The 16,376-nt window shown below is 33.8% G+C and overlaps 1 long non-coding RNA gene across 1 annotated transcript; it reads left to right on the forward strand.

The window, feature by feature from the left end:
* Positions 1-1,408, forward strand: LOC133030961 (uncharacterized). The gene is made up of 5 exons (XR_009684515.1): positions 1-329; positions 487-570; positions 768-834; positions 918-993; positions 1,087-1,408. It is a non-coding gene; the product is annotated as an uncharacterized LOC133030961 (long non-coding RNA).
* The last annotated feature ends 14,968 nt before the right edge of the window (positions 1,409-16,376 follow it).

Raw genomic sequence — 16,376 nt, forward strand, 5'->3', positions numbered from 1 at the left:
ACTATTCACATTCGACTAATCTTCAAAACCCTCAACCCACCTGCGATTTTAACTTCTCCTCTGCCCACCTCTCTCGAAGCCCCCTCTCACTATCTCTCGTTAAATTCCTCACAGGTACATGCGCATCTCTCTCTCTCTCTTGTTTCCAGTTGTACTCTGAGAACGTCACCGGTCCTCTAAGCCAAGGATGAAAGAGAACATTGAGACGCCAACCGCCTAGCCTTTGTCTAGAATCCATCTTCGTGGGGTATCATGAATTAAACAATGTCGATATCACTGATTCCGATTTGTTCTATCACATTAGAGATGCTCTTACTTTTATTTCAAAGGTAAAGCTCAAGATTTTTCTCCCAAAATCTGAAGCATTCTTTGTGGATTGATTGAAGGTTTTCTTACATATGGATTTATATCATTTTTCCCCAATTGCAGTAAAAATATTTGTTGTGAGAATTTAATTATTGTTTTCTTTTATCTTTTCTGGTTTAGGGGGATAGTGACAAGTATAACCAACTTGTTGCAGTCATGCACCACAGGGGACATCTTGCTCCTGATGAGGTTGCACTGCTCGTGGTAAGCTCTCTATCTAAAGCTATTTTTTTGTCAAGTTCTTTTGCTTCTTTGTCAAAGAAGTTAATTCATTTGTTTCATGGGATTTATCATGTAATTACTTTATAGACATCCTGTATGAAGCCTGTTAAAACATTCTGTCAAATTTGACTTTTTATTTTGATCAACTAAATTTTGTTTGTTAATGCTTGATAAACGAGTTTGAAGGCACTGTCTGTTACAGTTTCACATATCGATAATGTTCTTCATCACTCTCTTCTTGCTTCTGTAAGTTGATAAAAGCACTTTGATTTGATGTTATCTTTGCTGTTTTCAATTTACTCAATTACTGATTTGGTAATTCTTTCCAGATATTCTCAATGAACACGTGGTCCTGCAGGACTGATGTGATGGATGCTCTAATTAATTAAACTAATCATTTTATTGGTATGTGAATTCTTCTTATGGTGATAACTATTGTTTTTCAGAACTACTAGATTTATTTATAAAAATATTGTATGTACAATGTCTATCTTGTAGGCTGCTTCAAGTGGGAAATATGTTAATTCGTGTTTAGGGTTGTTGGAAATTTCACACCCCTTTCTTCAATGATAGAGTTTTTGAAAAAACCGCGAGGTATTTCAAGAAAGAGCCATGTTCTATCTCGGGTGCATTCATCTTTGGAAGTCATTGCTGATTTGGTGCTGATTTCTCCCATGAGATTGCAGCCAATTGTAATATAGAGGAAGCCACACTATACTTCTAAGGAAGTTGTGAGTTGCCTTGGTACTTTGCATTTTCTATTAATCTTTCTGTACTATATATACAACTCTATTTGATGCTTGGTCTTCTGATTGTTTTAGCTTGATAGTGTGATTGTATTGCTATTCAGTTACTAGTGTAGCATTGTTAGTCAAGGTATCATATATCTTGTTTGTGGCACATTTTGAGTCTCGTGCTGCTTGTATGCTTGTTAGCAAAGGTATATATACTTGTTTGTGGCATGTTTTTTTGTCTTCATACTGTCTTTGATGTTCATCTTTTTAAACAAGGCAACATAAAGTGAGATGAATGCACTTTTTGACCCTTTTCATGAAACCAAACAACAGCTGAAGTTGCTTATTTCTATACATAGTGAAAAGGCCATATATTTAGATTATAGATAAAATTTAGCATTGACTTATGGAACTTTTCTTTTGTAATACTTCTGTAAAGTTTCTAATTATGTGATATATTTCTTGTTTATTTCTTGTATTACTTAATACATTAATAATACAAGTTGCATTTTAATTTTAGAAAAACAATAATGTAGCATTGACTAATTTCATATGTTGGAGTATTGTATTTTTTAAGAGCTGGTTTTTTAATATGACATGTGAAATTTTAGTTGCACACATACGTACTAATTATATAGCTTTCTTCTTTTGTTCTTTTTAAGTTAATTAGTCTCATCTAACTTTATAACTGATCAATTAATTCATATAATAATTCATTTTTTTATTCTAACATATTTTACAAATGTCTTTTTGCATGTAGTCACATGACTGCACTTTTTAAGATTTTACAAATGTCTATTAACTATTTTGGTATTGTGTGATTAGTTAATAGATTACTAATTTCATGTAAGTTTTAAAAATTTTATTTTAATTTTTTTTTGAATTCTGTATTTAACTATTATATAGAATTATTCTAAAATTTGATAATGCAGATGGGGAAAATTGCATGAAAAATTTGTAATTTTCCCTTACTTATATTTGTGCTTCATTTTATAAGCGACGCAATAGGTAAAAAAAAATATTTGCGTAATAGATATGACATTTTTAAACTGACGTAATACGTTTTTTTGTAACATTTTTAAAATGACATAAACAATTTAGCGTCATTTCTAAACCGACACAGAAGATAAAATAGAAAAGTAAATATTTTGCGTCGGTTTATAAATGTAGAAAATTGTTTTTTGTGTCGTTTTAAAAATGACGCTAATAAAAAACTATTTGCGACTACGGTATATACGTCGGTTTTATAAACCGACGTAAATTCTTTAAATGACACTTAAAAACCGACGGGAATTATACTTTTTGTAGTAGTGATTCTGAAATTATATTACCATAGAAGGATTTAGGCAACGACTAGTAACTAATTATCAATATGCTAATTGAATTTCTGGGGAGGTAAGTTTGGATATAATTCAAAAATCAAATTAATGATCTTTGAACTGCATATCTACTAACTTTTTCTCCACCCCTATCAGTTCGCAAGATCTTTAACCACTTACCTTAATGGTTTTTCACCATTGCTAGAAATTCATGAAATTTTTCAAACATTTCAAATTTCTTTTGCTTAAGGTAAAATCTAGAGTGATCGTTTTAAGAATACAACGAAAACTCATATCCACCCCCTGAATGTACATCCATCTGCGAATGAGATGAACTGCTTTCAGTGGATATAGGCATATTAACTCTTTGGAGAGATGATCTTGTCAAAACCACTATGAACAAGATACAAATGCCATAGATTTAAAATATGTGGTTGTATCTTTTGATGACTTAGGTTTAGTTACATCAAAGAGTTCTTAGAGTAGTGCAAATGAATTCTGGTCACAAAATACTAAACTCATACTGTTTGAATCCATTGATAGAAAATGGTTATTAAACACTTGTGAAAGTGTAACTGTATGATGAGTAATTCTTTCTTGGACCACCACTACTAATTTAACTCTAAGTTGATTTGCCCATACAAGTAGGAGATTTCTAAGATTGAGGATATATATCAATTCGGGATAGAATTTCGGGAATATAATCATATGCGTCTTTTAATTTCTTAAGAGAAAATATAGAATGTCATGAAATGATTTATAGACCATTCATCCAATGATATGTTATTGAGCTAATTCGAAATGAATAAGCTAAGAGGAATTAGGATAATTTCGTATTTAAATAAGAATCCAACGATGCTCCGATTAGTGAGAGTCAAAGTAATCTTATTTATACAATCTTCTTGTTTCATATTGTAAATACTAGTCTAAGGTGTCATCAATTGATGAACAGCTAGATGTTGCATTTACAATATTTATCTTTCGAGATCTAACACTATTATGTTTGTCTAATGGTGAAAATCCATTAGGGATTTATCTCATTAGAACAACAAACCAAGTTAGACCAACAATGAAGATTCGAAATTAAACTACAACTTAATAACAGAAAATAACACGGTTCAATATAAATTCATACACAATTCAGAAATTATCAAACATATAGCAAATAACAAAGACATGTGAAAATACAAAACAGGCACATCTTAAATAATTTCTAAGGTTTCCAACAAACTGATACAGTGTCCCGGTAGGCGAGAGTCAAAGTATCATTCATTGAATAGAGTTGTCAGCTCATCTAAAATGCAAACCATTCTAGCAACCTTTTATTCGATCAAAATAAGAATCCAACGTTGTCCCGGTAGGCGAGAGTCAAGGTTATTCTCATTTTATGAGCTTCCACCATTGTTTCATGTTTTATAAGTTTATCTCTAAGTAGTCACCATAGGGGAGAGTCTAATAGAGACGAAAACTTACAAAACACTTATCAAATGAGATCTTACGGTGTTAAATGCGTTCAACGAATAACCATCCATAAGGGGGACGAAGTCTAGCGTCTCGAGGTTATATTGAAAATATTTAACTATTGTAAGACCAACAAAGGAGATCGAATGTCCTAATAATAATAAAGCTCATTATTTTAAAAAATTGTATTTTCTTCTAATATTTATTTTAATCAATTTATTTTGAATATATATTTATTTAATTAAAATTTCCAATTTAGAATGAAAAATTCTAAATATAAATTTTAATGTAATATTTATAAATTATACTTAGATGGATATGAAAATAACGTGAATTATTTCCATCTTAGTAATAATTTCCATAAATATTTAGAAAAATATGCAATTTAAGTTGTTTCAAAATTAATTTACAACTCAAATTTAATTTTCTATAAATATATATTACATTTCAAAAAATAAAGTGTATAAGAATACTACTTTCGAAAATGCTTTAAAATAAAATAAATCCTGGAAAAAATTATCTTAATTTTATGTTGGCCCAAAATTAATTAATAAAATTAATTTACAACAAAAAATATAATTTTCCTATTTAATTAAATATTAAAGAAAAATTTCAAATATTTAAGTATTATGATTAAGAATCAACTTAAATATTAATTTTCTATTTAATTAAATATCACTAGAAAAATACTTCAAGCAAAACGGATAATAACTATCTAGACTTTCATGGACTAATTAATTCAATTTCTAATTATATTTTAGTTCATTTATTTTAATTAATCATTAAATGAAAAAAAGCATTGATTTAAGTTGGTCCAAAATAAATAATTTTCAACTTTAATCTATTTTTCAAATAAAAATTCGAAATTTCTGCATTAAAGAAATACAATTTCGAAATTGTGGGAAAAAGATTAATAAAATAAAATAAAATATATTTTGAAAATTATTCAGATTTAAGTTATTCTGAAATAAGATTCCAAACTTAAGATAATTTTCAACTTTAATTAAATAACATGAAAATAACAATATTTAAGTATCATGATGAAAATCAACTTAGATATTGAAATTTTCAATTTAATTAAATGTATTAAATTCAAGAAATAAATAATTAAGTATAGAGGAAACTTAATTATTAATTCTAGTTTAATACTAAGAAAATATTCGAAACTTAGATTGTACCAAAATTAATTATTAAACAATTAATTTCACAATCCATGATATTTTCCTATTTAATATTAGAAATAATAACTAGTATAGAAATAACTATCTAGAATATATACCATTAACTAAGTGTTTTTCTAAAATTAACTTTAAAATATTAAATGAAAAATAAATTTCATATATTTTAAAAGTTAATTATGTTGTTAATTCAATTTTAATTAGGTTAGACTAATATAATTAACCTAATACAATTATTTAAATAAGGCAAATGGACCTTCACAATTGGGGTAGTTCATGTGAGGGGGAGCTGGGTTCAGTATGTCGTACCCACTTCTATTGGCCCCCAACTCTCACACAAGGCCCAAAAGAGAGGAATTTAACCTTTCAATAAACAATTGTTATTCATTGAATAAGCCCAAATCTAATTGGGCCTAAATAAAATTACTTATGTCAAATTTTATTTTAGCAACCTAGTCCATTTACTTAGTAAAACTTAAATGGGCTTCCTATATGCATCTAAGCCCAATAGCAAACATATAGGCTCACACAGGTCAAATGTTTGGATGGGCCCTATCATGTTACTAGGTTTATACAGATGAAAGAAGTACAAAATTTACTTGTTACAAATTATTTATAAGATCTATTGAGAATTGGACTATGATTAAAATCAGATCATTGGATATGTCAACAAGTTAATCATAGCAATTTAGATCAAATAAATAATAGGTTTGTTAAAAAAAATTTGAATAAACAATATAAATAAATAAACAAACATTGTCCATGTAACAGATGTGAAATAAGATATTAATATAATTAAATTATTATTCTTAAACTAACCAAATAAATTTTTGATAATTTAGGATTGTTAAAACAAACCTTAAAATCTCAAAATAAATAAACTAATTTTAAAATATCTATGTTTATTTGAATTATTTTTATCAAATTAAATCAAATATCAAATAAGATCAATGATTTGAAAGAAAGAATCTTCAATATCACTTTCAGATCTTATAATTTAATAAAATTAAAGTAATAAAATAAATCAATTTTAAAATAGATTTGGTTAGATAATTATTATTTTAGGAATAAAATAATAATTACCATAATTATATGTCAAAATATCTCAAATTAAGCAATATTCAAATTTCTACAAAATATCTAAGTTATTTAAATATTCAAGATATGATTTATAAATTTCCAATAAGGAAAAAAAAATGATATATATATATAGAAAAAATATCATTTTTAAACTTATAATTTAAAAAATTAAATATTTAACAAAATAACAAATTTTGAATTTGAAAATATTATGGTAAGTGTATCTATAAAAAATATCTATGTTAATTTCAAATTTATTAATTATTTAATTTGTCATATAAGATAATTTTAATATAATATTTTAAATAAAAAGACAAAGTTATCTTTTAATTTAAAATATGTTAAATATCAAAATATCTAATCTTATAATTAAATAATATATAAATATTAAAGAAGTTAACAAATTTTTAAATCTAACCATAATAGGAAATATTTAAAATTGAAAATATTTAAAAAAGAAATATTTCAAATTGGAAAAATTGAATTTTGGGAAACAATCCCATAAAAATTGGATTTTTAGGGAAAACCAAAAAAAACGAAATTCGGAGGCTGGCTACCCAGGAGGTTGCACGTGCAGCCTCTAGAGGCTGCATGACACCCAAAACGCGCGCGGAACAGGTGATGGCAGGGAGGGATGTGCAGCATTCTTCAACCCATGCAGGGTAGGCATGGGCGGATGTGCAGGGTTCTGGGTGTGTCACGCGAGCGAATGGGCATCCAGTCCGAGTGCACGAGCACCCACTCGACACAATGTAATCCCGATTTTTCCAAAATTCATAACTTTCTCAATTTTTATCGGAATCAAGTTCCGTAAAAACAAAAATTGCTTAATTTTTCACAAGGAATCCAAATAAAATATTTCCAAAAATAGAAAAAATATTTTTCATGGAAAAAATTCGTACAACATATACATTCATCACATAAGCACATAAACCAATACGAAACCATCCAAATCAACACAAAACATATAAAACATCGTTTTAATTCATATTACATGAAAGTAAATCATTATCATGGCTCTGACACCAGTTATTGGAAATATTTTACCAGGATCTAGATTTACTACCAAGTATGTTTGATTAACATCCTAATATAAATTCTAAAACAATGAAATAAACACATAAGAGTTTAAGAAAACCTTACATTGGGTGCAGCGGAATATAATGACTCCTTCCATTCAGATCTCTAGCCCTTGATTCCTTTCTGTAGCAGAGCATTAATAAGATCTGAATCTGGATCTCTCTCTCCTTCTTTGATGCTGATTTTCCACAGTCTTACATACTATGATTGAGGTACCACTTGATGTGTGTGGGCACTACTCTATCACTCAAGGGAATTTCGAAATTAGAAGAGAAGAAAAGAGAGAGAGGGGCGGCTAGGGTTTTTCTGAAAGAAACAAATGTGTAAAGTCATGAGTTTCCTGAAGCCAACACTTTCTATCTATAGAATGCCCTCTAGGTTTAGGTTAGAATTGTATGGCATTAAAATAATGGAAAAATAAAATGGTAAAAGCCTATGCATAGTGGGCGGCCAAATAAGGAAATTGGGCCTCACTTTGCAACTTTCCCATTTTGTTATTTTTCAATCCCATTTTCTTAAAAATGCCAATTTTCCAATTTAACCATTTAAATGCCAATTCTAATTATTTAATAACTAAAAAATAATTATTAAATAATATTGTCATTTAATATATTTATTAATTTAGACATATAAAGTATCTTAATTTATAAATAAACCTAGAATCTCTTTTCTTTATAATTTCGACCTTGCTTAGTGAAGATTCATAAAGTAGACATAGTCTAACTTTAGAGCTATAATTGATTAATTAAAATCAATTAACTGAGTCTTACAAGCAGTATGGTCTCAACTAGTATGGGGACCATGGGTCTATATAGCCGAGCTTCCAATAAGTCGAACCGAATTTACCAAGTAAATTCCCTAACTTATTAATTCCTTATTGAATCCACACTTAGAACTTAGAATTGCACTCTCAGTCATATAGAACGCTCTATATGTTCCATGATATAGACACGTCATTAGTTATCCATTGTTATAATCTTAATGTGATCAATGACCCTCTAATAGATGATCTACATTGAAAAGGCACTAAGTTACCGTTACATCTTCAATGTATTTTATCCTTAAAACACTTAGCTCCGTATAAATGATATTTCAGCAAAGTGAAATGAGATCTCCACCATTTATCTCTGTTTAGCCAAGCTCGAAGGATATCATCGTTTCACTTCTAAATTCCTATAGAAGTTATAGACTCCATATTTATGGCAGCGCTCCCACTCAATTATACTATCATGTTCCCAAAATGTACGTATCAACCTGACCCAAAAGTAGGCTTAACTAACAAATCAAAGAACATGTATAGTACTCTTGTTGGGTTTTGTGCCCTAAATAAAATCCATTTCAATATAATCAGATTTACTTATTAATAAAGATCGGAAATAACATTTTATGTTGCATGGTTCACATGATTTATTTCATGATTATATATAGAATGTATGAATTCTATTTAAGTCCAGAACATATGAATTTGTTAATGATTATAGTGTTGTCAGCACAGTGGAATATAATCTTAATAATATGTTCGAAAGTTTATTCCCTGATTTGTCAAAACACTGGATTTAGACTGACATGGTATAATCAGCGATAGGTATTCTTACACCTTGGAAAAGTGTTATGTCCTTTCGAGGACATTGACAAAGTTTACCAGTATCGGATGTATGGAGTATACATCGGAAGGGACCGATATTGAACTTTGATTAGATATATTAGAATTTACCGTAATATCTATTCAATTCAATATCACATGTTGATCCTAGATCAAATGATCTTAATCTTGATATGATTAGGTTCAATCTCAAGAGTGTTATTCGTGTTCTTTGATTTGTTAGTTAAGCCTACTTTTGGGTCAGGGTGATACGTACATTTTGGGAACACGGTAGTGCAATTGAGTGGGAGCGCTAACATAAATATGGAATCTATAGCTTATATCTGGCGAATAGAAAGTAAAGGATGATTTCCTTCGAGTTTAACCAAACAAAAATAAATGGTGGAGTACTCATTTCACTTAGTTGAAATATCATTTATACAGGGTTAAGTGTTTTAAAGATAAAATACATTGTAGGGTGTTATGGTAATTTAATCCCTTTACAGTGTAAATCATCTATATAGAGGATCATTGATCAAATTAGGATTATAACAATGGATAACTAATGACGTATCTATATCGTGGAACATATAGAGTGTTCTAAATGACTGAGAGTGCAATTCCAAGTTCTAAGAGTGGATTCAATAAGGAATTAATAAGTTAGGGAATTTACTTGGTAAATTCGGTTCGACTTATTGGAAGCTCGGTTATATAGACTCATGGTCCCCATACTAGTTGAGACCATACTGCTTGTAAGACTCAGTTAATTGATTTTAATTAATCAATTATAATTCTAAAGTTAGACTATGTCTACTTTATGAATTTTCACTAAGCAAGGGCGAAATTGTAAAGAAAATAGATTCTAGGTTTATTTATTAATTAAGAGACTTTATATGTCTAAATTAATAAATATATTAAATGACAATATTATTTAATAGTTATTTTTAAGTTATTAAATAATTAGAATTGACATTTAAAAGGTTAAATTGGAAAATTGGCATTTTTGAGAAAATGGAAATGAGAAATAACAAAATGGGAAAGTTGCAAAGTGAGGCCCAATTTCCAATTTTGGCCGCCCACTATGCAAAGCACTTTACAATTTTATTTTTTTATTATTATTTTAATGTCATACAATTCTAACCTAAACCTAGAGGGCATTCTATAAATAGAAAGTGTTGGCTTCAGGAAACTCATAACTTTGAACATTTGTTTCTTTCAGAAAAAGCCTACACGCCACTTTCTCTCTCTTTTCCTCTCTAAATTTCAAAACCCTTGAGTGAATGAGTAGTGCCCATACACATCAAGTGGTACCTCAATCATAGTAGGGTTGTACATCGGTCGGTTTGGGCGGTTTATCCTATATATTTTCTAACCCAATCTAAAGTTCGGGTTGCTAAAATTTAAGTGCAACCCGCCCAATGTAAAAAAAAAAAAATCTATAAACCGACCAACGGTTTGGGTGGTTTGGTCGGGTTAACCCGCCCAAACCGGCCAAACTTTTTTTTTTAGTTTTAAAGTCAAAATCAATAAAAATTAAAAAGATAAATTAAAAATATCACATTCCACCAAAGTACAACACCATATATATGGCTTTAAAACTAGTAATTAAGTATATAACTTTATATTATTATATATTTAATCATTTATGTTATATATAATAAAAACTAAAAAGTTAAAAAAAAAATTAAATGTGCAAAATCGGGTTGGTCGGGTTGGTCGGTTTAATTGGGCGGGTTGGACCTATTTTCAACCCGCCCAATTAACAGATTGGGCGGTTTGTAATTTTTTCGGGTTATTTCGGTTTGTAATTTTTATCGGTTTTTTCGGTTCGGTTTGGGCGGGTTATTCGGTTTGGGCGGTTTACAAATTTTTTTGTACAGCCCTAAATCATAGTATGTAAGACTATGGGAAATCAGCATCAAAGAAGGAGAAAAAGAGATCCAGATTCAGATCTTGATTATGCTCTGCTACAGAAAGGAATCAAGGGCTAGAGATCTGAATGGAAGGAGTCATTATATTTCGCTGCACCCAATGTAAGGTTTTCTTAAACTCTTATGTGTTTATTTCATTGTTTTAGAATTCATATTAGGATGTTAATCAAACATACTTGGTAGTAAATCTAGATCCTGGTAAAATATTTCCAACACTTTCCTAGTCTCCTTCTCGAGTTGCAATTCAAAGTCCTTTCCAACACTTTTTTCCAACAACTCTTGAGATCGAACCTAACCATATCAGGATTAAGATCATTTGATCTAGGATCAACAGGTGATATTGAATTGAATAGATATTACGGTAAATTTTAATATATCTAATTAAAGTTCAATATCGGTCCCTTCCGATGTATACTCCATACATCCGATACTGGTAAACTTTGCCAATGTCCTGGAAAGGACATAACACTTTTCCAAGGTGTAAGAATACCTATCGCTGATTATACCATGTCAGTCTAAATCCAGTGTGTAACGTCCCCGCTTCAAGCCTCCATTGGGCCCTTACACCCACGGAATAATGGCTCTTATACACGAGTACGTCACTCTGGCTGCTTCATGGACTGATGACTGGCCCTACAGACCAACACCAGTGTTTCCAGCGTGCTTTGTCCTCACTCGCACGCTTCCTGAGAAAACTTCCCAGGAGGTCACCCATCCTGAAATTGCTCCCAAGTCAAGCACGCTTAACTGTGGAGTTCTTTCGTGATGGGCTACCGAAAAACAAGATGCACCTTGTTGACATAGGTAGTACCAATCAATCCATTTAAGCCCTCTTCAACTGTGTAGTCCCATACCTACACAGTCTCAGAATCATCCCACTTGACCTTCCCCAGGCGGTGTGGGATTGCACAGCTTACCCGGTATTTCCCCTTACGGATCACGGGACTACTGACTGTCACAATCACCCCCCCTTACGGGGTCCGACGTCCTCGTCGACCACACTTCCGGCTGGGTCAAGGCTTTGATACCATTTTGTAACGTCCCCGCTTCAAGCCTGCGTAAGATTTCTGTCTGCTCTGAGCTGTGATCATTCTAGCCCTGATCTTCTGAATAGCTTCGTTGGTGTGCTGAACTGCATCTGGCCCTAGGAGTTTGTTCTCTCCCAACTCATCCCAATGCAGTGGAGACCTGCACTTTCTTCCATACAACATCTCATAGGGTGCTACCCCGATAGTAGACTGATAGCTGTTGTTGTAAGAAAATTCAATCAAAGGCAGGTATTTGCTCCATGATCCTTGGAAATCTATCACACATGCCCTCAACATGTCTTCCAAGATCTGATTTGTTCTCTCAGTCTGACCATCTGTCTCTGGATGATATGCAGTACTGAACTTCAATCGAGTTCCCATTGCTCTCTGTAAGCTTTCCCAAAAAGACGAAGTGAACCGAGCATCTCGATCACAAACAATAGAATACGGTGCCCCATGTAATCTCACAATCTCATTCACATAAAGTTCAGCAAAATGGTCCATGGAGTAAGTCATGCGTACTGGTAGAAAATGGGCAGATTTTGTATACCTATCGACGACTACCCAAATGGCGTCATGCTGCTTTGTAGTCTTAGGTAACCCAGTCACAAAATCCATGGAAATCTCTTCCCACTTCCATTCAGGGAGCTTCAGTGGTTGTAACAATCCCGCTGGTCTTTGATGCTCTGCTTTAACTTGTTGACATGTTAAGCATTTGGCCACAAATTCAACTACATCCTTTTTCATGCCAGGCCACCAATACAATGCTTTTAGGTCATGGTACATTTTAGTGGTCCGGGATGAACTGAATAAGGTGTAGTATGAGCTTCTACCAATATCCCCTTCTTGAGCTCATCATTATCGGGCACACAAATTCGTCCCTTGAACCGAATTAATCTTGTGTCTGATATTTCATAATCTTTGGCGTTACTATTCAAAATTTCTTGCTTTAGTTCACTGAGCTTTTGATCTGTCGTCTGCCCCTCCTTAATTTATTCTAACAAAGTGGATTGAAGTGTGACCTTTGCAAGTTGCCCTGTAATAAACTCTATACCAGCTCGTTCCATGTCTTCCACTAATTCCCTTGATACTCCTTGTAAAGTGGAAACTAGTCCGGGACCTCTACGGCTGAGTGCATCCGCTACCACATTGGCTTTACCGGGATGGTACATTATCTCGCAGTCGTAGTCTTTGACTAGCTCCAACCATCTCCTCTGCCTCATGTTTAACTCTCTCTGGGTGAAAAAGTACTTTAAACTCTTATGATCGGTGTAGATTTCACATTTCACTCCATAGAGATAATGACGCCAGATTTTTAGTGCAAAAACCACTGCGGCTAACTCTAGGTCATGTGTCGGGTATCTCTGTTCGTATTCTTTTAATTGCCTTGAAGCGTAAGCAATTACCTTCCCTTCTTGCATTAGAACACAACCCAACCCTTGTTTAGATGCATCACAATATACCGCAAATTGTCCCTCTTCTGTTGGTAAACTGAGGATTGGTGCTGAGATAAGTCTATTCTTCAACTCTTGGAAGCTTTGCTCACACTTGTCTGACCAGGAAAATTTTAGATTCTTCCTAGTTAATTCTGTTAAGGGTGTGGCTATCTTTGAGAACCCCTCAACAAACCTTCTATAATAGCCTGCTAAACCCAAAAAGCTTCGAACCTCTGAGGCGGTCTTTGGTCTAGGCCATTCTTTCACTGCAGCAACCTTGGCAGGATCTACTTTTATTCCCCCGTTAGTGACAATGTGGCCCAAAAATGCAACCTCGGACAACCAGAACTCACATTTTTTGTACTTGGCATACAATTGATGTTCTCTCAGTCGCTGCAAGGTCAAGCGTAAGTGCTCCTCATGTTCCTCCTCTGTCTTAGAATAAATCAGTATATCATCTATGAATACAATGACAAACTGATCCAGATATTCCTTGAAGACTCGGTTCATGAGGTCCATAAAAGCTGCTGGGGCATTTGTAAGTCCAAATGACATCACCATGAACTCATAATGCCCGTATCTCGTTCTGAAGGCTGTCTTCGGTATATCTTCATTTTTGATTCTTAACTGATGATACCCTGAACGAAGATCAATCTTAGAAAACACATTTTTCCCTTGAAGCTGGTCAAACAGATCGTCAATCCTTGGTAGTGGGTACCGATTCTTTATAGTCACCTTGTTCAATTCTCGGTAATCTATGCACATTCTCATAGTACCGTCTTTCTTTTTAACAAATAGAACTGGTGCGCCCCACGGAGAGTAGCTAGGTCTGATAAACCCTAACTTAAGCAATTCTTCCAACTGTATTTTGAGTTCTTTCAATTCAGATGGTGCCATTCTATATGGTGCACGAGAAACTGGTGTTGTCCCGGGCACTAATTCTATCACAAATTTGATTTCTCTGTGTGGTGGTAACCCGGGTAACTCCTCTGGAAATACATCAAGAAACTCAGCAACTACCCGTGTTTCCTCCGGCTTTCTTTCAATTTTCTTGGTGTCATCAACCACATTAACTAGATACCCTAAGCACCCACGCTGTAATAGTTGCCCAGCCTTCATTGCCGAAATAATAGGAGTGCGGGGTTTCTTTCCTACCCCCCTGAACTCGAAAGTCTCTCCATCTTCTGGTGTGAAAACAACTTTCTTTTGCTTGCAGTCAATTGATGCTCCATATTTGGTAAGAAAATCCATGCCCAAGATTACATCAAAATCAAATAAATCTAATACAATCAGGTCTACAAATAATTCTCTACCATCTATCCTGACAGGTATACCCCTAAGCCAACTTCTAGAGATTACAACCTCCCCAGATGGTAACATGGTCCCAAACCCCACAGTAAATAATTCACTCGGTGCATTTATATGATTTACAATTGTGCTAGCAATAAAGGAATGAGTTGCACCAGAATCAAACAAAACTTTACAAGTGGTGTTGGCCATAGGAATCTGACCTGATACAACCGAAGGACTGGCCTCAGCTTCTGCTTGAGTGATGGCAAAAACTCTGGCTGGAACATACTTGTCATCTTTCTTGGGTTCTGCTCTGTTCCCAGTCTGTCCCCACAGTGGGCAATTGCGTTTGATGTGTCCTTCTTTTCCACATTTGTAGCATGCTTTTGCGCGACACTCGCCGAGATGACGTTTGGTACATTTAGGGCATTCTGGAATGTTTCGCCCACTGCTGCCATTAAATCGTTGGTCGTTATCACTTTTGTACCTCTTGTCTTGACTTGGCTGCCCGGACTGGTCCTGTCCCCGTTTCTTGTGGTCATTAGAATTGGCTCCACCTTTCTTAGATTCTCTCCTGGCAGCATTTTCCTTCCAAATTTTGTTTTCACTCCGCTCCGCCGTAAGAGCCATTTCGACAACTTGAGCATAACTGAATTGACCCCTTGACACAATTTCCACATCTCGAGCAACCATTGGTTTCAGGCCCTCCACAAATCGATGTGCTCGCACTCTATCAGTAGGTACCAGATCTGGAGCGAATTTTGCCAATCTATCAAATTTTTGTGCATACTCAGTCACAGTAAGACTCCCTTGGACTAACCCAGTAAATTCATCGACCTTTGCTGCTAGAACTGCTGAGTTATAATACTTCTCATTAAAGACCCTTTTGAAATCGTCCCAGTTCATGGTATCTACATCCTTTGTTTGTTCCACCACCTCCCACCAGATACGAGCATCTTTCCTCAGCATGTAAGATGCACACTTCACTCGGTCATTCCCATCCACCCTTAGCATCTGCAAAATGCTTTCTATGCGACTTATCCACTCCTCAGCCACTACCGGGTCTATGCCTCCCTCAAACTCAGGTGGGTGTTGTTTCCGAAATCTCTCTGCTAACAACTCATGTCTAGCCTCTGTAGCAGGATATACCACTGCAGCTGGTGGGTCTCTATTTTCTGCATCCTGCCTTATTTGGACTGGCGGCTCCGGTTGACGTCTCAGCTGACGAAGTTCTTCATCCTGCCTATGAATGATTCCTTCCAGTGCGGCAATGCGCTCTTCCCATCCCTGTGGTGCTTGAGGTGGTTCATTGATCCCTCCATCATCTCGGCCTTGGCCTTGGCCTCGACCTCGACCTCGACCCACTCTAACTGACCTTCTAGGAGGCATTTCTAAACTCCTGAACCACACAAACCAATACACATCAAGATCATTTTGATCATCAATTTTACATGAAAATAATGTTACCCTCTCGCATGCAGAAATTTAAGGCAACTTAATTATAAGTAATAACCACTTACAGTACAGTGAGTCGAGCTCGTCTCATGGCGGTGAACTTTACATGTTAGGGCTAACCACATTCTTTAGGACCGTATTGCTCTGGTACCATATTGTAACACCCCGATTTCCCGAGATGTCACATAGGATAGTCCGTATAAAACAATTTAAT

Source organism: Cannabis sativa, chromosome 9 (genome assembly GCF_029168945.1).
Source record: "Cannabis sativa cultivar Pink pepper isolate KNU-18-1 chromosome 9, ASM2916894v1, whole genome shotgun sequence".
Lineage (NCBI taxonomy): Eukaryota > Viridiplantae > Streptophyta > Magnoliopsida > Rosales > Cannabaceae > Cannabis > Cannabis sativa.